This window comes from Zootoca vivipara, chromosome 10, assembly GCF_965207765.1.
Source record: "Zootoca vivipara chromosome 10, rZooViv2.hap1.1, whole genome shotgun sequence".
NCBI lineage: Eukaryota > Metazoa > Chordata > Lepidosauria > Squamata > Lacertidae > Zootoca > Zootoca vivipara.
In genome coordinates, this window is record NC_142593.1 from 44,909,879 (window position 1) to 44,930,020 (window position 20,142).

At 43.9% G+C, this 20,142-nt stretch overlaps 1 long non-coding RNA gene across 1 annotated transcript; it reads left to right on the forward strand.

Moving 5' to 3' along the window:
- The first annotated feature begins 1,235 nt into the window (after positions 1 to 1,235).
- On the forward strand, positions 1,236 to 11,312 carry LOC148684460 (uncharacterized). Its single transcript, XR_015946128.1, has 3 exons — positions 1,236 to 1,567; positions 3,491 to 3,671; positions 5,699 to 11,312. It is a non-coding gene; the product is annotated as an uncharacterized LOC148684460 (long non-coding RNA).
- The last annotated feature ends 8,830 nt before the right edge of the window (positions 11,313 to 20,142 follow it).

Here is a 20,142-nt window from a genome sequence, read left to right on the forward strand (position 1 = left end):
CCGCGACGTGCAGCGGTGAGAAGGGCAATTTGCATTGTCACGTGCCTGGCGGCCGCCAATAAACGGCACTAACCCGCCGGAAAGGAAGCCGGCCGGGTCACGACGCGGGGCGAGCGCAGCTCTCAACAGCCACCACCACGGGAGGGTGGTTTTAGACAAACTTAAAGAAGCTGGCTGGATGAGCTCAACCTGAAACTTGCTGAGCAAAGGATTGTGCTGGCAGAGAAATCAGCGGCTTGTGAAGCCTTATTACAGGAGATTGCAACCAACACAGCAATTGGCAAGTGTTTCTTACAGTCATAATGATATAGTCAATATAGGGCGGCACAGAGTTAAAATTTTTAACTTTTTTAATGGTGGTGTGCCTCGTGATTTTTTTCATGGAACAAGTGTGCCTTGGCCCAAAAAAGGTTGAGAAACACTGCCCTAAGCTCTGGAAACTCCCTCCCCACAGCTTCATTATACAACTTTTGGCAAATTCTGAAGACACACCTCTTCATTCTAGCTTTTGACACTTTTCAGGACTACCTTATTTCTGTGGTTGAAGGTCACTGGAAACTGTTTTAACATTGTGTTTTAATTGTTGAAGCCCACATTGGGACCTCAGGGTGAAGAAGGAGGAATAAATTGCTATGATAATGATATTCATGATGTGTTGTTGCAACCCAGAGAACATGGGAAGGAAGGAAGCTAGAAATGAAATGAGATATAAAGCACTCTTCAAGAACGCAGGTTCCCCTTCCAGTGTGTGAAATGTTTCCCAATTATTTTTGTTCTGAAGAAGTTCCCACTTTCTGTATTGAGCAAGAGTAACTGTTTTCCGTTACTAATCATACTCCTTCCTAAAATGCAACTTGTACAAAACTTCTGTTTGTTCTTCAAGAAGGGTTTCCTGGAATGAAAGTCATAGGCAAGACAGCAGGTTCAAGAGCAAAGTCATGAACATCTCTTGCCACATCGGATTCCAGCCTTGCCGTTTTGAAATATTCTTCAAAGCATCCTTAACATAACAAGCCATGCATGTGATATTTCCGGGGGGGGGGGGTGTGTGGCAGAGGGGAGTTGCTACCAGGTATTCGTAACGTGCCATAAAAATTATTTCAAGGATGAAAGGAATACTCCATCTGTCATGTATCAAGAGGGACTATCCCCAATTCAAGCAAAAGTCAAAGGAAAAAAGGTTTACAGAATCATAAAACTAACAAAGCAAGGCTTTGTAACAATTTTCTTAAACACATGTAGAGATCGATGGCTGATGCTTAGGGGTAGAGCTATGAGATGACAGGGGAGAACATTTGGTTCTATTCACATCTTAAATATTAATCTGCATTTCCTTAAACAATGTGAAAACCGAAGCATCACACTTCACTGAATTTGGCAGATAAGTTCTCAAGCCAACCCAGTTGTCATGGACTGGCTGGATGCAGAAGAATGGTGGAAGGCACCAGCTGGGAGACCTCCATGGGAAGAAGGCTTACAGTCGAGAAATTGGTGGTGGGATTACGATGAGCAGTCAGAGGAAGAAGAGGGAGTAGACTGGAAGAAGGCTGCATTGGAAATGGAAGAGGTAACAGGGTTTAGTTAGGAGGGAGAGTCTTGTGGCAGACAGAAGTCCAGAATCAGAAGTGGAAGCAGAAGCAGGAGAGGAGGGAGGCCAAGAAGCAGAGTTGAGTCAGATTAGTGAAGAAGAAGAAGCAGTGTCTCCCCCTCCTGCTGCAACAAGCTCCCTCCCCCCCCCCGTCTCCCAGGACCAGGAGAGGTATGAAGTGGGAAATGTACACTGGCATAGTCTCAGATTGCTTCAGAAAGACCCAGGAGAGGGGGAGACTTAGGCAGCTATGGGAAGTGTGGGAATATTGAGGGTGGCAGGAGAGGATATATTGTATATTAATATCCTTCCTAACTTGCACTAGCAAGTTTCTTCACTTAGAAAGTGCATTCCCCTTCTTACATTGCTGAAAGCCGGTTGCAAACTCATGTGAGTTTCTTAAGACAACAAGCAATTCAATCTGGCTTGTCCAGATTGAGATATGATCTAATATTCCTGGTAAGACCCCTTTTGAATCCCTCCTAAAAGAATGAAGACACCACACTCTTATTCATAAGTAACAAAAAGTAGTTTTACTGATGATCAGGCAGAGCACAGTGTGATTCCTCAAGGCAGGCTTTAGGCTTAAAGTTACAAACATGTACAAACAGGTTTACCCTATATGGGAGATAACCTAGGGAACTGCTGTGGCAGCCAGCAGTCCAGTCCAGGTGATGCAGGAAGCAGACAGGATGAACAGGAAGGTCAAAAAGAGAGAAAGGCAGCAGTGTGACTTGGCCTTTTACCAGGTCTGGAAAGGTCACACCCACCTGCTAGTCACATGCAAGGAAGGATGCTCCAAGCCAGGAGGAACAGGAAGTTTTGACTGGCTGGACCAAACATTCCCTTGCATGTCCACTCTAGGGGATTACATCCCACAGGAAGACCTTCAGTCTGTATAACTGTCTCATGGGGCAAGACCTACCAAAGAAGAGTTGCTGTGCTCATTAGGCCTGGCAGCATAGCTGCCAAGTTCTCCCTTTTTTTAAGGGAAATTCCCTCATGCTGAATAGCCTTCCTCGCGAGAAAAGGGAAAACTTGGCAGCTATGCCTGGCAGTCCTGAGCAGATCCTGATTCTTCTAATAAAGAGTTAACTTCACTTACTCTGTGTGATTTATTGCTGACTCGCTCCTGAATGACCATTAACAAAAATGCACATATTAGGGGAAAGTGTGCATAAAAATAATGCATTCATGAAAACAATATGAAAACATGCAGTACATTACAGTAAATTACTTTCAAAAATGTCTATATTTGTCAAAACGGAATACAGAAATGAGTTTATTAGGAGAAATTCAAAGTAAAATGCTAGTGAATTTTCATAATGATTTCTTTAACATAGAAAATCACAGATCACTGCAGAAATGTGGAGAATTGAATTTAAGACTGGAACTACAACAATACCTGAAAAATCAGCAAATTCATCCATTCCTACCCAGGATGCCTTGGGTAATTAAACAGAAAAAAATGCAAGGGAAACATTCTTAAAGCTGCTCCTCCACTGATTTTTCTGCTAAATCTCCCTGCTCTCAATGTTTTTATTTCCAACATGGAGAAAGAGGTGTTGTCCTGAAAATGGGGTGGAGGAGAAATTTTGGGGAGGCATTTTTAGCAGGAAAAGATCAGGCAGTGAAGAGGTTAAGAAGCCCTTTTGCTTCATGCAGATCTTATGCTGCGGACTGGAGCCTCAATGGCTGCATTTTGAAATAAATAAAATGATTGGAGAGGGGCAGAATTAGACATGATTTACCTTGCCACCCAATGTATGTGTGCACAGAGACTACCCCACTGAGTTCTGGATTCCTCATGAGAAGCGATTCATAAGGAACGGACCATAGTTCAGGGGTAGATCATCTGCTTTGCAGGCAGAAAGTCTCAGGTTCAATCCCTGTCATCTCCAGGTAGGGCTGGGAGAGGCATCCCTGCCTGAATTCATGGAAAGCCACTGCAAGTTAACGTGGACAACCGAGAGCAAGATGGACCAATGGCTTGCCTCAATATACGGCAACTTCCTATGTTGACTGATGACACCAGGTCTACTTAGAAGCAAGTCCTATTGATTTCAATGGGGCTTACTCTCAGGTCAGTGGAGTTAGGGTCTCATCTTGCATGTTGCATATAGCTTGGCCCTTATGCTGCAATCTTGGGCACCTTTGCCTAGGGATTAAGCCCATTGAATTCAGCAAGCAAATTGTTTGTGAGGTTATTACGCAATGTCCCTATTTTGTGGGGTGTTGTGGGGTGCCTCTGCAAATGCCTATAATCAACATCGAAGTGGGATGGTGAGACAACTATCATTTGCTGACGGTAAGCCCAAACGCACAATGTAAAAACAAGGGGAAATGTAACTGAAAGTGGCTGGTGTTGATGTTGGCAGGAGCTCCTGCTGAACAGCAGAGAAATACAGGATGCTCCTGCTGTTTCCTTTTTCTTTGTGAAATACATTTTCTCTAGATCACTTGGAAGCATTCCCTGAAGGCCACCTCTGCAAACACAAATAGCCAAATGTAAATTAGGGGTGGTTTCTTCCCCCCACAACCGGTTCAGCTTCTGACTTTTGCTGAATCAGGAGCAAAGAACTTTGACAAGCGTGTGCTCAAGATGGCAAGTGAAAGCAAGAGAAAGTGGAGCATTTCGGAGTCTCTGCAAAGCCTATCTCTTACTAATAAAGGATAATGGTATTTGGCAAAGAGCAGCTCAGAACCTTAAATGACTGTGCTGCCTTACTGTAAGAACAATGGAAGCAGGGTAGTCCAAGTTGGAAGAGGCAGAGCGGCCAAGTCTCTTGGACTACAGCTCAATTTAGTACGATTGGACTGGTCCCAAGACAAATAAATCATGTTCTAGTTAAAGAATCATCTTTGCTGGGAGGAAAGGGAATGATATCGCATGATGCATGCCCCAAATCAGGCCATCCAAAATAGCAACCAAAACAAAAAACGCTACACAGCAAAAATGGAATGAGCTAGAGAAACTGCAAAATTACGGTTGTAACTTTTTTAGTGATAAGTTTTATTGTAAATCACTTTGTGGGTTTTTTTCTGCAATTAAGCAGTATATAAATTTTATGAAATAAACACATGAAAGAACTGAAACATGAATGGTCAATGATCACCAATGCCGCACATGTGTTTGCGTGTGGGGTGTGTGCTATCCAGTATATTCTACAGAGCAGAAGTCATGGGGGTGTGCTAGACGCAATAAGCTCCTGGCCTTCAGGGAACACATTTGCTTCCTTTAGACCAAGGTATCTGATTTAAGGAAATCAGCCCTGAGTGCTCACTGGAAGGACAGATCCTGAAGCTGAGGCTCCAATACTTTGGCCACCTCATGAGAAGAGAAGACTCCCTGGGAAAGACCCTGATGTTGGGAAAGATTGAGGGCACTAGGAGAAGGGGACGACAGAGGACGAGATGGTTGGACAGTGTTCTCGAAGCTACGAACATGAGTCTGACCAAACTGCGGGAGGCAGTGGAAGACCTGAGTGCCTGGTGTGCTCTGGTCCATGGGGTCACAAAGAGTCGGACATGACTAAACAACAGCATCTGGCTTAAAGAAGCTGACAGGGTTGGTGGATGAGTTGGTGGGTGTCAACTTCCACAAAGTCATGGAGAAGAAAGGTCTTGGAAAAGGAGTCACTCTAAAGAAAAGCCAAATGATCACTTAGAAGGGACCCTGGCAATGGCTCCTGGTAGCAGTTGATTCAATCATTAGGGACATAGATAGCATTTGTGGTGGACATGTATTTATTAAATTTATATGCTTCCCATCGTCCAAGGATATTTTTACAATATAAAAATGCAAAGATACATGCAGACTGCATGGTAGCTTTCCTGCCTAGTTCAAAGGTTGCAATTCACATGTCACATTTAGATGGTCTGGTAGATAAGGCTGGGGTGAGTCAGTGGCCGTGATGCATATTGGTGAGAATTATGTGGGGGTTATGTACTCCTGGGAGCAAAATATAGGTTACTAGGCAGGAGATTAAAGTCAGGATATTAATATTTTTAATTCATGTCCAGAATGCTTGTATTTTATGTTCTTAAGTCTGGATCCAACCCAATACCCATAAAAGTAGGTATAACTTTTCCTTCTCTTCTTTTCTTTAGGAATTTGGTCCTGTAACTTGCTAGGAGATTAAAAGAAAACATCGCCGAAGTCTTTGAGTGCTGGAAAGTGAAGATATGGTGGACTGACATTATTACGGTGTCAAAGGTTGGTTCCTGCTGCTACGTGAATTTCAATCAGCCAGAGCTGAGGCATTTATAGAATATGAATCTTGAAGCAAAGCTGACAAGTTTATTTTTTCAAAGCAGGAGGCAGCTGTCCCAAAGCAACATTCTACATTAATGACTTCATCATCTCCACTACAGCAAAGAGGCAACACCAAGTTCATTTATCTTAGGCAGACAGCACTTAAGAATTCGAACCCAAGACTGCACTAAAACAAGTGGATTCAATTAGGGACAAACTGAATCCCCCTTACTGTCTTTCAAACCTCATTTTTTTGTTTCCCCCAGTATGTTGTCCCCCCTTGTGGGCCTTTGTTCTCTGTGACCATCTTTCACTTCCCATTCATTCTGCAGACAATTTGAATTGTGCAGTCCTTCACTTAAGCTTCTGGTGTCATTATGCAATCCATCAAGAAATAATGTAGTACATTACCCATTTTCAAAGTGGTTTCTGGTTGGAATCCCTGGCTCTGTTTAATGATGTCCCATCGTGATAGCATGACATCATTACGTACCATGAGATATGATTGTCTTGCAGTCTGACATCATCACACTGTCTCGTGACCAATTCGTTTCATGTGATACCTGGGATCAAAATGCATTGATAGCGTAGAACGTCTTTGGGCTAGAGGCATGGGGGAATTGTGCCAAATGGTTTCAAACCAACATCAATTGGAAGGAAGATTAACAGGGCTGCTTGTTCGACAACAAAAATCTGGATTTAACTGAGCTCTAATGGTCTCCGCAGTTGTGCAACCCCATTTACTAGCTGAAAAATTGGAGGGGGGACATTTTGGTGATTTTCAAGAGTGCCACATGATTTTCAGGGGATTGAAACTCACTGGAGGCCTCCAGTGGCTCTGATCAGTTGGTGACCACCATTTTTTTACCCCAGAATAGGAGCTCCCAGGTGGCGCTGTGGTTAAACCACTGAGCCTAGGGCTTGCTGATCAGAAGGTCGGCGGTTCGAATCCCTGTGACGGGGTGAGCTCCTGTTGCTTGGTCCCAGCTCCTGCCAACCTAGCAGTTTGAAAGCACGTCAAAATGCAAGTAGATAAATAGGAACCGCTACAGCGGGAAGGTAAACGGCGTTTCCATGTGCTGCTCTGGTTTGCCAGACGCGGCTTTGTCATGCTGGCCACATGACCTGGAAGCTGTACGCCGGCTCCCTCGGCCAATAATGCGAGATGAGCGCCGCAACCCCAGAGTCGGTCACGACTGGACCTAATGGTCAGGGGTCCCTTTACCTTTACCTTTAGGAGCTCCCATGAGACCCCCCTACTACTAAATGCAGCCAAAGAGAAATAGCATGTCAGAAAGGACTTGGCCAAATGCTTGTCCTAGGTAAGGAGAACATTCCCACTCACAATGCCTCAGCAGCAGCAGCCTAAAATGCAAAGCCTTCCCCCCCCCTGACTTTTGCTGACTGAGCTGACTGCTGCTCAAGGTGTGTGCCTGGATTGACTGCTAGATTTTGCAATTCACCCTCATGCGTTTTGCCACCTGCTGCCTGCTCCTTTCTGGTCTATCAACTCTGCACGTCACGACTTTATGCAGACGAGCCTCAGAAGTTATTGTTTTACTGCTCTGATGAATGAAAAGCAAATAGTTAACAAGTGACTGGAAGTCTCTATAACTGCTGACCTTCAGAAGTCCATATAATGTGATTTCAGGCCACCAAGTAATAAATAGACTGGGGTAATATTTGCAGACATGTCTGGAATGCCATAATTTGCTCGCTCTCTTACGGGAAACTCATTAATGATCATGCACGGAGGTTGAGGATTATATGATTCTCCAGGGGTCCTTCTCTGTCTCTTGTCACTAGTTTAAATTAAGCTTTTCTATATCACTGTGAATGGCTTTTCTCTTCATTCTGTTTCCCAAATGAGTTCTGTTCCCGATGGGTTCAGCAGTGCTTGCAAGCCCTCATTCCCAACAACTGAGTCCTCATCCAACAACCGGAAGAGGGTATAGAAACAGCCTCTCTTACAGCGCTTGGATCGAGAAAGAACAAGTTCTTCATCTGAATGGAATTTTTTCCCCTTGTCGAAAGTACAAACTGAACCATTTTCTTTGCTTCTGGCAAGCAGATCGTACTGCTTTGAAATACGAAGATGCTTGGGGAAAAGGGGGAAATGCGGGAAGTCTGTTCCATTAAGGAGTCAAAACACAAGGGAAGACTCCCTCCCTCCCTCCTCTCTTTTTCTCTCTTTCCAAATACCAAACCTGCTCCTGAAAACTTTATTGAGTGATTGGAAATCTTCACCATTGGGCCCCAGTGACTTTGAATGCTGGGCTCTGCTGAGGATTTACTTGGTTAAGAAAAGATGAGGTCCTGTTTCATAATCCCCCCCCCCCCAATTCTAGATCAAATGCATAATATTTTTCACTTCCACGAAAATGCTTGGTAACTCTTTGCAGCTGCCCTGAGGCAGTTGTCTTTAAATTCCATAATATCACTGAAGGCAGAAAGGAGGAGGCAGTGTGCCAGTTTTCGTTGATCACGGCGTTGGCGGTAAACCGCTCCGCTGTGGTCTCCCAAGCCATTCTGATTATTACTGGCTTGTTTCTGCCTTGATGCCAACTCCAGGAAAACGCATGAATCTGCTTCCTATTTAGAACTGGAATGCAATAACAAAACAATCCCATAAGATTATTTTAGAATATCTAGCTAAAAATATTTCCAAGGGAGAGAAAGCAGCCATTGTGGCATGGACCACTAACCCACTTTTTTTCAATGGGGTTTTCAGCAACTCGGAGCCTCCTGAGCTCCAGGAATCAACAGGAGGAAGCAGAATTGGACAACATATAGATTAGGGGTAGTCAACCCTCTTACTGTGGAGGCTTGTTGTAAGGATGAGATGGGGGGGGGGAGAGATATGTACCTTCTTGGGGAAAGGGTAAGATATCAATATAGTAATAAATGAAGAAAATAAAGCAGCCAGTCATTTCAGTTACCGGTATACTAAGCTAGCAGCAGTTCAAATTCATTACGAAATATAGTCTGAGTCATGAAAACACAATGGGAAGAATTCAGCGTCACACGCTTCTAATCACTCCATCAGCAAACTTGCCAGATGGCGCAATCCCTAGTCTCTTCCCCAATGCACTATTCAAGATGTTCTCCCAACACTCCCCAGAACCAATTTGGGGGGCACTTGGGGGAGGAAAAGGTGGAAAGCCCTGCTTTGCAAGCAGAAGTCCTTGAACAAGGCTTCTGCTGATGGGACTAGACTAGCTAGATTAATCCTAACCAATATCAATTGATATTATTTGTTGATCTGTATGCATATATACCTGGCAACTTTATATAATCCATATTTGTTTTCTCATACTCTCTATAAAAGCATCCAGACAGTTCCCAGATGTTATCATTTGTTGACGTCAGGTGTCGACAATATGCTGCTCTCTAGATGTTTTGAGGGAGGCGGGTGACACTGTGGGTTAAACCACAGAGCCTAGGGCTTGCTGATCAGAAGGTTGGCGATTTGAATCCCCGCGACGGGGTGAGCTCCCATTGCTCGGTCCCAGCTCCTGCCAACCTAGCAGTTCGAAAGCACGTCAAAGTGCAAGTAGATAAATAGGTACCGCTACAACGGGAAGGTAAACGCCGTTTCCGTGCGCTGCTCTGGTTCGCCAGAAGTGGCTTTGTCATGCTGTCCACATGACCTGGAAGCTGTATACCAGCTCCCTCAGCCAATAAAGCGAGATGAGTGCTGCAACACCAGAGTCAGTCATGACTGGACCTAATGGTCAGGGGTCCCTTTACCTTTACCTTTTAGATGTTTTGAAGTACAAGTCCCATAATTTGTCATCGTTGGCTATTGTCACGGTTGAAGCCCTGGCTGAGGACGTCAGGACCAGAGGCAAGATGGTGGTGTAGAAGCAGGAACAGGTGCAGAGCTGGGGGTCCAGCAGCAGGCAGTTGCAGGGTCAAGGAGCTGGGCAGAGGCGAAGGTCTGGGGGGTCGAGAATCAAGGCGTCGGCAAGGCGAAGGTCCAAGGGTCGAGGATCAAGGCGTCGGCAAGGCGAAGGTCCAAGGGTCGAGGATCAAGGCGTCGGCAAGGCGAAGTTCCAAGGGTCGAGGATCAAGGCGTCGGCAAGGCAAGGTCCAAGGAGCAAGAGGCCAGAGGCAACCAGGCAGGGATAGCGTTGCTGTGGCAAAGAGCTGAAGGAAAATGCTGAGCTTTTTATCCCTCCCAGCTCTTGCCACCAGGTGCAGTGAGTTATCAAGTGGCCTCACCTGAGTGGCCACTCCTTGCTTCTCCAGCACAAGCTGAGGCAGGCCCCAGTCCTGCAAAGCACTACAGACCCAGAGCCTGACTCCTGCCCATACTCCTGACAGCTATGCTCTCTGTGACTGATGCGAGTTATAGTCCACAGCATCTAGAGGACACCATGTTGGCTACCCTTGCCTTATAACTAGTCAGAACAAGAGTGATAGGTGGACCAAATGGCTGCAAGCATAAATACATCACTCCATTTCTCTGACCATTCCCGAAGTCTTACTCATTTACTTGTGGAATGCCGTTGCATAATAATAGAGGTGACTTGTGGCTTGTCAGCTGTACTTTGTTCTTTTTACTAGTACTCTTAAGATCCACCAAACAGAGCCAGGTGAATATCTGTTAGAATTAAAGAACTTTTAGCACATTCAGAGCCTATAATTTTATTTTAGTATGGAAACTGAAATGAACTCACAGAACTTCTACCCAAAAGCCTGCTCCTGGTTAGCTTTCTTCATTGAGGTGATAATAAGTCAGTTTGTTGCTGCTGTTAAACAAGTGGGAATCCAAAATCCTCACCGATGTACAGCAAATTACCCAAGGATCTATTCTTACAAGGGCAGCAAAGATGGTGACCTGAGTCACTGTAGGACTCCAATCAGCCACAGCTACCATAGACAATGGTTAAGGATGATGGGGGTCATAGTCCAACAACAACTGGAAGGCATCCAATTGGCCATCCTTGTTTTAGTAGATCCTGATCTACCTTCTGCCTACCATTAATCTAAAGGAAAATGGCTTGGTTATTGGCTTCGCTACACAACAAGGTTCAGGTCATGCAAGTTCTTCTACTGTTATAAACCATATGTTAAGTTGGCCTAACATCCTCAGCTTTATTTTACAGTATATGCAAGGCACAGAGCCTCGGGCATGAAATTATTTGCCCTAGATTAAATGCTCTTTTTCATTTTAAAGTGAAAGCTTATGGCAGAAACCTTAGCCCATGCTTTCAAAAGGATGTGCTTAGCTTTCCTGCTTCAGGAAAGGAGCACTTTCAGATGAAGCAATAGCCTTGGGGTATTAGAGCAAAACACTGAGACATTTGATCCAAACAAACAACACATCTGACTTCTAGTTAAACACTATGGAATGATGATGAGCTGGATACTTATCTTGTTCCCCCTGTTTGGAAGTGGCTTTGTTTTTGGGAGAGACTAAAGTTGAGATAACATCATGTCCAGTTGTCTTTGAAGAAAAAGAAAATATGAAAAAGTTGGAAATATCTTCTGTATTAAAACTACAATGAATAAAATTGTGGTGCTTGGAACTACCATACTATCTGGGGAAGTGAAGAACTAGGTCAATAAGACCATGCAGCTATAGGTCCAGTCAGGAAGATAACAGAATGCCATTTATCATTAAAGATCTCAACCAAAGCATCTCCAGCACATCATCAAGGGTCCATAGCCCATCTGCAAAGATGATTCTTCTAGAGAAGGGAAGGGGACCCTGTGGTCCTCCAAACCATGTTGGACTACAACTCCCATAATCCCTGGCCATTGGCTGCAGGTTCCAGATCCTTGTTCTGGAGGAAGGTATATCTTACCACTAGCTTGGATTCTAACTCGGTCCTCATATTTGCTTTGGCAATATTATCATGGAACCAAACAATATCTGGTCTTTTTCACGTGCACATATGTAGGCTGAACAGAATATGCAACCGAATAAATAAACATGAATCAGGCATTTTAAATGCTGATACTTAGAAACCAGCATGGGATTGTATTGATTGCCAACCATCGCCCGGCTGTGAGTCGTGAAGGCCGCTTCCTGCAAGGCCCTTTCCACCTGGCCTAGGAGGCGGGACCCAAACTCACCCAGACGTACTAAAGAAGCGCCTGGTGAGACCACGGGGACATCACTATGCCTGACAACAAATCCTAATTATTGGATTCTTTTGCCCCATCTTTTTGTGCCTGCCAAACAGCTGTGTTATGCTTATGATAATATTTTATTCTCTTGTTAATTATGCTGTTTTAAATGTGCATTTTATATTTAACTTCACTTAGCAATTTTTTTGAAATGTTTAAGGTTTTTTTTTGTTAACTTTGTTTGTGTTAAATATGTATTTGAAACCTTTAAGATAATATTTTAGTTTCTTGTTAATTATGTTGCTTTGGCTGTATTTTATATTTGACTTTCTTCAGAAATGTTTGATTCCGGAGTGTTTTGTTGATGTTTTAATATGCTGTAAAATGCTTTGAGATTTTTCTTTAAAAATATAAAGCAGTATAGAAAAAGACCAGATATTGTTTGGTTGCATGATAATATTGCCAAAGCAAATATGAGGACCGAGTTGGAATCCAACCATTCTCTGCAACCTGTCCCACTGTGATAGATTGTAAGGTATGCTACCAGGTACAGTGGAACTTCGATTTACGAATTTAATCCATTCCGAATGCACACTCGTAGGTCGAAAACGCCGTAAGTCCAGTTTCCCAAAGGAAACGCGGTTTCCCATAGGAATGCATTGGAAATGGAAAAATTCATAAGTCGAGGAAACCGCATCTAAAAACTCATAAGTCGAAGAAACCGCATCTAGTTCGAATGTCAGAAAAACCGTAAGCGCGCGGCCACTTTTTCCGCTCGTAACTCTAAAACATCGGATGTCGAATAGCTCATAAGTCGAGGTCCCACTGTATTTAATCTTCTTACACCTATTCATTGCCATTGTCTGCTGGTTGCGGGTAGCTCACCTTTCATTATATGCATTTAATTGGATTCTGTATTCATTTGCAATTCACAAAGTACAGTGGATGCTCGGGTTGCAAACGTGATCTGTGCAGGAGGCACGTTCGCAACCCGCAGCGTTCGCAACCTGCAGCGCTGCGTCTGCCCATGCGGGGGTCATTATTTGGTGGTTCTGCTCATGCGCGAGCGCAGAAACCCGGAAGTAACCCGTTCTGGGTTCGGCGCAGTGCGCAACCCAAAAACACGCAACCCGAAGTATCTGTAACCCGAGGTTTGACTGTATAGCACACGATCATTCAACTGATAAATGGGGAAACAGCTGTTATGAGTGCCTAATGCCTAGCACCCATCATTACTAATGAAACACACATACATACACACACACAACACACTAACCATGGAACAAAGGAAGAATATTCACAAACATGTGCTGCTTTTGTATTAGATAGATGATAGATAGATAGATAGATAGATGATAGATAGATAGATAGATAGATAGATAGATGATAGAAGTGCCTCTGTGCCAGACAACAAATGGGTGGGCCCCATTTGTAGTTAGAAAAACAGTGGCAGATTTGGGAGTTGAGTTATGTGAGCTGGAAGCTGGAAGCAAGAAAGGGCTGGGAAACTAGGGAGTCAGAGCCATGACTGATTTCTGCTCTGTAACAAGGGAGGAAGCAAATGCTCTTACATTCTGGGCCATCTTTACCTGGGGGTGCAAGGGGTGCGGGCCACCCGGACGCTGAATTCTGGGGGGCGCGCCAGGTGCCCACCGCTGAAGCCGCCTAAGCTCTTAACTATCTACCTGTTATGAAATAATAAATAATTTTGATCAAGCTAGAAAAATAAAATACATATATACCTAGGCATTACCGAAATGTATACCTACTGTTTCACTAAAGGACTTTCGAATTTTTGCGCTCATTTACCAAAGACGCACTGCGCCACTGGCGGCACTTGTCATTCACAACGGCGCCACTTGTCAGACAAATCAATGACGGCGCCTGTCACTCTCAATGGCGCCGTGCACACGAAATTAACTCTTACAAAATATTGTGTTAAGTATTCTATTGAGCTGCTAGGCGGCAGAGGGGTCAGCGGAAACTTTGACACCTGCCTGTCGGCTGCATCCAAGCCATGCAAGATCCATCATGTCAAAGGTGCCGCTAACCCTGAGTAAAACATTGCAAACTGCGTTTTAATTTCATCACTTACAGTTCAAATTCGTTTAGAGAAATCTTTTTTTTAAAAAAAAAAAGTGGTGTCTGACATAAGCATAATAAAAGTTAATTTGGGGACTAAACTAAATTTGGGGGTGCTGGGCGGATCTTTCCACCCTGGTGGCGCATATGCTAAAGACGGCCCTGCCTACAGTGTAGGCTCACGTTTTATATATGCGTAAATAAACCACAGTCTCTGCTGTCTCTCATTCTGAAGGAAACAAGAACTCTGGAACTCCTGGAATCTCTCACTGCTCAGAGATTGGGGTGGCATGCAACAATATAATTAGTCAGTCAGCCATTCAGTTTGCTGTGTTTTAGCAAACAGCCATCATACACATGCAAATAACATGATAATAATAATAATAATAATAGTGACTTACATGACCCAGGTGGCACTGTAGGTTAAACCACAGAGTCTAGGGCTTGCTGATCAGAAGGTCGGCGGTTTGAATCCCTGCAATGGGGTGAGCTCCCGTTGCTCGGTCCCAGCTCCTGCCCACCTAGCAGTTCGAAAGCACATCAAAGTGCAAATAGATAAATAGGGACCGCTCCGGCAGGAAGGTAAACGGCGTTTCCGTGTGCTGCTCTGGTTCGCCAGAAGCAGCTTTGTCATGTTGGCCACATGACACGGAAGCTGTCTGCGGACCAATGCCGGCTCCCTCGGCCTATAGAGCGAGATGAGTGCCGCAACCCCAGAGTCGGACATGACTGGACCTGATGGTCAGGGGCACCTTTGCCTTTACCTTTAAAGGATAAATCCTTTCCCATACCCCCTTTAAGTTTTATAGCATTTCTGTATTTTAGTGTTTTGTTGGAAGCCGCCCAGAGTGGCTGGGGGAATCCGGCCAGATGGGAGGGGTATAAATAATAAATTATTGTTGTTGTTGTTGTTGTTGTTGTTGTTATTATTATTATTATTATTATTTGTAGAGCCTTAGTAAGAAATTTAGATATTCTTAAGGATATGTATTTCTCTACATCAGACAGCAAAATACAAGTCTTTGCAAGAGATGACCTTCTTTTCTGCGATCTTAACAGTGGTTGATTATCATTGTTTCTAATATCATTATAAATAAGTGGACACTTCCCCGATGAAGGAAGGAAGGCAAGGCTGAGGTTAACCCAACTCTTTGAAAGCAATCTGCCAACATAATAATTTGCCGATAGACATGTGTAGAACACAAACTGAAGACCCACTGCTGAACAACTTGGTGTGACAATCCTTAGAAAGCTAACGTAACTGTGGGATTCGCTCTCAACACCTCTGGAACTTGACCCAATTTTTAATAGTTCACATTACCCTAATATTAAAAACATTTTTTAGGGGGGGCACACACAAGGTGGGTGGTATAAGAAAAATAGTTCTCATCGATGCTATCTCTTTTTCTCTCTTAATTGTAACCCCATTAAAATATAATTAGCCCATCATTTATGTTTTTATTAAGGCAGGATTGTACCTTGTTTGTTTCTAAATCCCCTTGGAGAATTTCAATTAACTCTTCCTTTGTGCAGCTAAGTGAGCTCTGATTAAATATGCATTAGCATACAAATGGAAAGTTCCCCCCAGGAGAACAGCATCAAGCCCAGATCATGGCTTGTACCTAACAGCTCAAGTCTGAAAGGCCAAATTAAAAACCCTAAATATGACAACTAATGCAATTTTGAGAGAAGCGAGGTAGGTTCTGACTTGTCCCGGTCTCTAATATGGGTGATTCATTCACTTCACATCCCTAGAAGTTTCTTTTCAGTCACTGGTTCCAATTCTGAAACAGAAGCAGAACTCCCCTATTTTCAGATCTGTGGTTCTTCTTTAACGCCTTCTGCTCCTGAACCAATTGTCCTCCCATTCCACCACCCCTCTGCTTTTTTTTCTCCCTCATTGAATTCATCCAGACTCTCGTGAGCTGTTGCGTTGTTCTGCACCCAATGATGTAAGTTTCTCAATTTTTAATTCTCCATTTAAGACGTCTCCTTGTCTGGGTGGCTTCCAAATGTAATGATTCAGCAGCGTTAATGGAAATTGCATTGTGATGAAAATGGTTTTGGAAAAACAAAGATGCCAACACCGAAAAAACTCCAGTCAATATTATCTGTGTCTACCCTTCTGGAAGTAATTCAAAAGCTCGTTCATTCAAGAGAGCCACTTGGCACAAATCCCAGGATTATCAAGATATGGATGGCAAATCATTAGCACATTACCGGTATGTACTGTTATGCATTTTGCTAAAGAGCATCCTGGTCTGCAGATCAATGCAGAACAAGGTGGAAGGTTCTGGGTTGGAGGGTGGCTACTAAGATCTTTGAGCCTCCTAAGAGATTTTGGTACTATCCCCCAGTTTTAAGTAGAGGAGCAGGACTTAGGTCAGGGGTCAGCAACCTTTTCCAGCCGTGGGCCGGTCCACCGTCCCTCAGACCATGTGGGGGGCCAGACTATATTTTGGAAAAAAATATATATGAACAAATTCCTATGCCCCACAAATAACCCAGAGATGCATTTAAATAAAAGGACACATTCTACTCATTTAAAAACACCAGGCAGGCCCCACAAATAACCCAGAGATGCATTTAAATAAAAGGACACATTCTGCTTATGTAAAAACACGCTGATTCCCAGACCATCCGCGGGCCAGAGTAAGAAGGCGATTGGGCCGTATCCGGCCCACGGGCCTTAGGTTGCCTACCCCTGACTTAGGTGGTATCCTGCTTCTAGACATGTGTGTCAGGGATAGGAAACCTCAGGCCCAGTGGCCAATGTGGCCCTCCAGTTCTCTCGGGCTGGCCCCTTGAGACTCTGCCCTCCTGCATCACTTTTGCCTGACTGGAACAAGCTCTTGAACTCTGATAATGCCTCTTCCTTGCTTGAATGGAGGATGGAGAAGGGTATGTGTAGAAACCAGTTTACTGTACAAAGACGAAATGTACATTCATTGCTGCACCCACTTTTGCTTCTGACTCCACACCCACTACCCACATGTGGCGCCTGGAAGGTTATCCAGAAGGGAATCCGGCCCTCAGGCTGCAAACAGTCCCCAGCCCTTTTCCTAATCGTTTCTCTCACAGGGATGAAATGTCAACCAACCATCACAGAGTAAGCTTGGAGAGGAGATATGATAGCCATCTTCAAATATCTCAAGGTCTGTTCCATGGAAGATGAAGCAAGCTTGTTTTCTCCTGCTCCGAAAGGTAAGACCCAAACTAATGGCTTCAATTTATGAGAAAGGAAATTTCAACTAAACGTCCGGAAGAACTTTCTGATAGTAAGAGCTGTTCGACAGTGGGATGGCCTTCTTCAGAAGTTGGTGGTCTCTCCTTCTCTGGAGGTTAAACAAGGTGGGATGGCCATCTGTCAAGGATGCTCTCAAAGTGAACCATTCACAGGGGGATCAGGTGTTAAACAGGGTTGTGTTATTGCCCCAACTCTATTCATTATTTCATTGCCATGATCCTACACTTTGTCAAAGGGAAACTCCCCACTGGAGTAGAAATCATAAATTGAACAGATGGAAAGCTTTTCAATCTGAGCAGGCTGAAAGCAAAGAGTAAGGTTTCCATAACTTCCATCATAGAGCTTCAGTATGCTGATGACAACATAGTGTGCGTACGTTCAAAGGATGACCTCCAAACCATCCTAAATATATTTGCAGAAGCTTACGAAAAGCTTGGCCTATCACTCAACATCCAAAAAACCAAAGTGCTGCACCAACAAGTACAAAATAACCCTTCTGTAGCGCCACAAATCCAACTCAGAGTGTTTGAGGACCGGGACATTCGCAGGGAAACCAAAATGCTTGTTTACAAAGCTATTGTGCTGCCAACTTTACTACAGTGGTACCTCGGTTTATGAACACAATTGGTTCTGGAAGTCTGTTCATAAACTGAAGCGTTCATAAACTGAAGCGAACTTTCCCATTGAAAGTAATGGAAAGTGGATTAATCTGTTCCAGACGGTCCGCGGAGTACTTGAACTGAAGCGTTCATAAACTGAAGCGAACTTTCCCATTGAAAGTAATGGAAAGTGGGTTAATCCGTTCCAGACGGGTCCGCGGAGTACTTAAACTGAAGCGTTCATAAACTGAAACATGGGTGTAATTGGTTCCGGAAGTCTGTTCATAAACTGAAGCGTTCATAAACTGAAGCGAACTTTCCCATTAAAAGTAATGGAAAGTGAATTAATCCGTTCCAGATGGGTCCGCGGCGTTCATAAACCGAAAATTCATAAACCGAGGTGTTCATAAACCGAGGTTCCACTGTATATGCTTGTGAAACATGGACCACTTATAAACACCATCTCCAATTCCTCGAAAGATTCCATCAACGGTGTCTCCGAAAATTTTTACACATCACTTGGGAAGACAGACCAACTAATATCAGTGTACTGGAAGAAGCAAAGATCATTAATGTTGAAGCAATGATTCTTCAGCATCAACTTCGTTGGACTGGTCATGTTGTGCAGATGCCTGATGATCGTCTTCCAAAGCAACTACTCTATTCCGAACTTAAAAATGTAAAGCGCAATGCTGGTGGTCAACCAAAGAGGTTAAAAGACTGTCTCAAGGCAAATCTTTAAAAATGTAGCATAAACACTGACAACTGGGAAACACTGGCCTGCGAGCGCTGCAGTTGGAGAACAGCCTTTACCAAAGGTGTCATGGGCTTTGAAGACACTCAAACTCAGGACGCAAGGGAGAAACATGCTAAGAGGAAGGCACGCTTGGCAAATCCACACCGTGATCAACTCCCTCCTGGAAACCAATGTCCCCACTGTGGAAGGACGTGTGGGGATCCAGAATTGGCCTCAACGGTCACTTACGGACTCAATGTTAAAACCGTGTTTATGGAAGACAATCTTACTCAGCTACGAGTGATCGCCAAAGAAGAAGAAGTTGAGATTCCTGCATTGCAGGGGGAGGGTTGGACTAGATTGGACTTGGGGTAGTTTCCAACTCTATGATTCTAATAGCTAGCAATCTGCCCAACAAAGCCATTGCCAGCTGGCAATTCTAGCAATGTTGAAGAGCAGTCTTGGGTCTTGCCGTAAATCTTCCTTCCCCACTACTACATCAGAATCTCTTTGTTTCTGCCCTCTCCAAAAACAATGAAACGACAGCTTCTGCCTGACATCCAGCCTATAAAGGATTCAGCTCCAGCCACTGGCTTAACTTGAGTCTTGACATTCAAGTTTTCAAAAGAGAAGGAAAAGGGAACAAGGGGGGAGATTTGGAACTTGGCAGGCACATGGTGTGTGTGTGTTTTTTAAATGCAACCTTGCAGACTCCCAAAATACATGCTGAATTCTCAAAATATGCTGAAGCAGGAACTTTGGTTTCTTATAAAATTAGAATGTATTATTTTCCCGTTGCTAGAATTGAACTATCTATCTAGGATGTCAAGGCATTTCATTTTCTTTCGTTTTCTTTCTCCTTTTTTTAAGAAAAGAAAACCTCTGAATCCCGGTGTTCACAGTAGGAGTTGCATATTATGGCAGTGTTGTTGCAAGTCTTGCTCCAAAGGAGAGAAATGTTTTTGCAGGGTCAGCTTCCAAGTCATCATTAATGTTTACAGTTTCAATAGCAGCCAGCATTGCTATAGTAACCCTTAAAGGCACATTCCTCCAAAAGACCAGTTTGGAAGAGAAACAAATCCTTGTAATCCCCCCCTGCCCCCCATCCCGCCGCCGCTGCCGCCACAACTCAAAATTCCTAACATGGCAATTATCAAATGCACACCTTTTTTTGTTTTCTTTTGTTTTTTTACAGATAGGTCCAGAACAAAATGGGTTTCTTGTTCCAAGAGTGCATCAGTTGTACGGAGCTTTGCAAAACTATGTGTTATGAAGCTAATGGAACTGTGGAATGGGGGAGAAATTGAATTCAGATCACATTTAAAAGGCAAACCAACCCGATTTGCATTTCCTAAAACAATACACGAACCAAAACACAGCCGTCCAATGAAAATTTGCACCATTTCCCTTCCCCTAAATGGAACCCAGGGACGCAGGTGGCACTGTGGTTTAAATCACTGAGCCTAGGGCTTGCAGATCAGAAGGTCGGCGGTTCGAATCGCTGCGATGGGGTGAGCTCCCGTTGCTTGGTCTCAGCTCCTGCCAACCTAGTAGTTT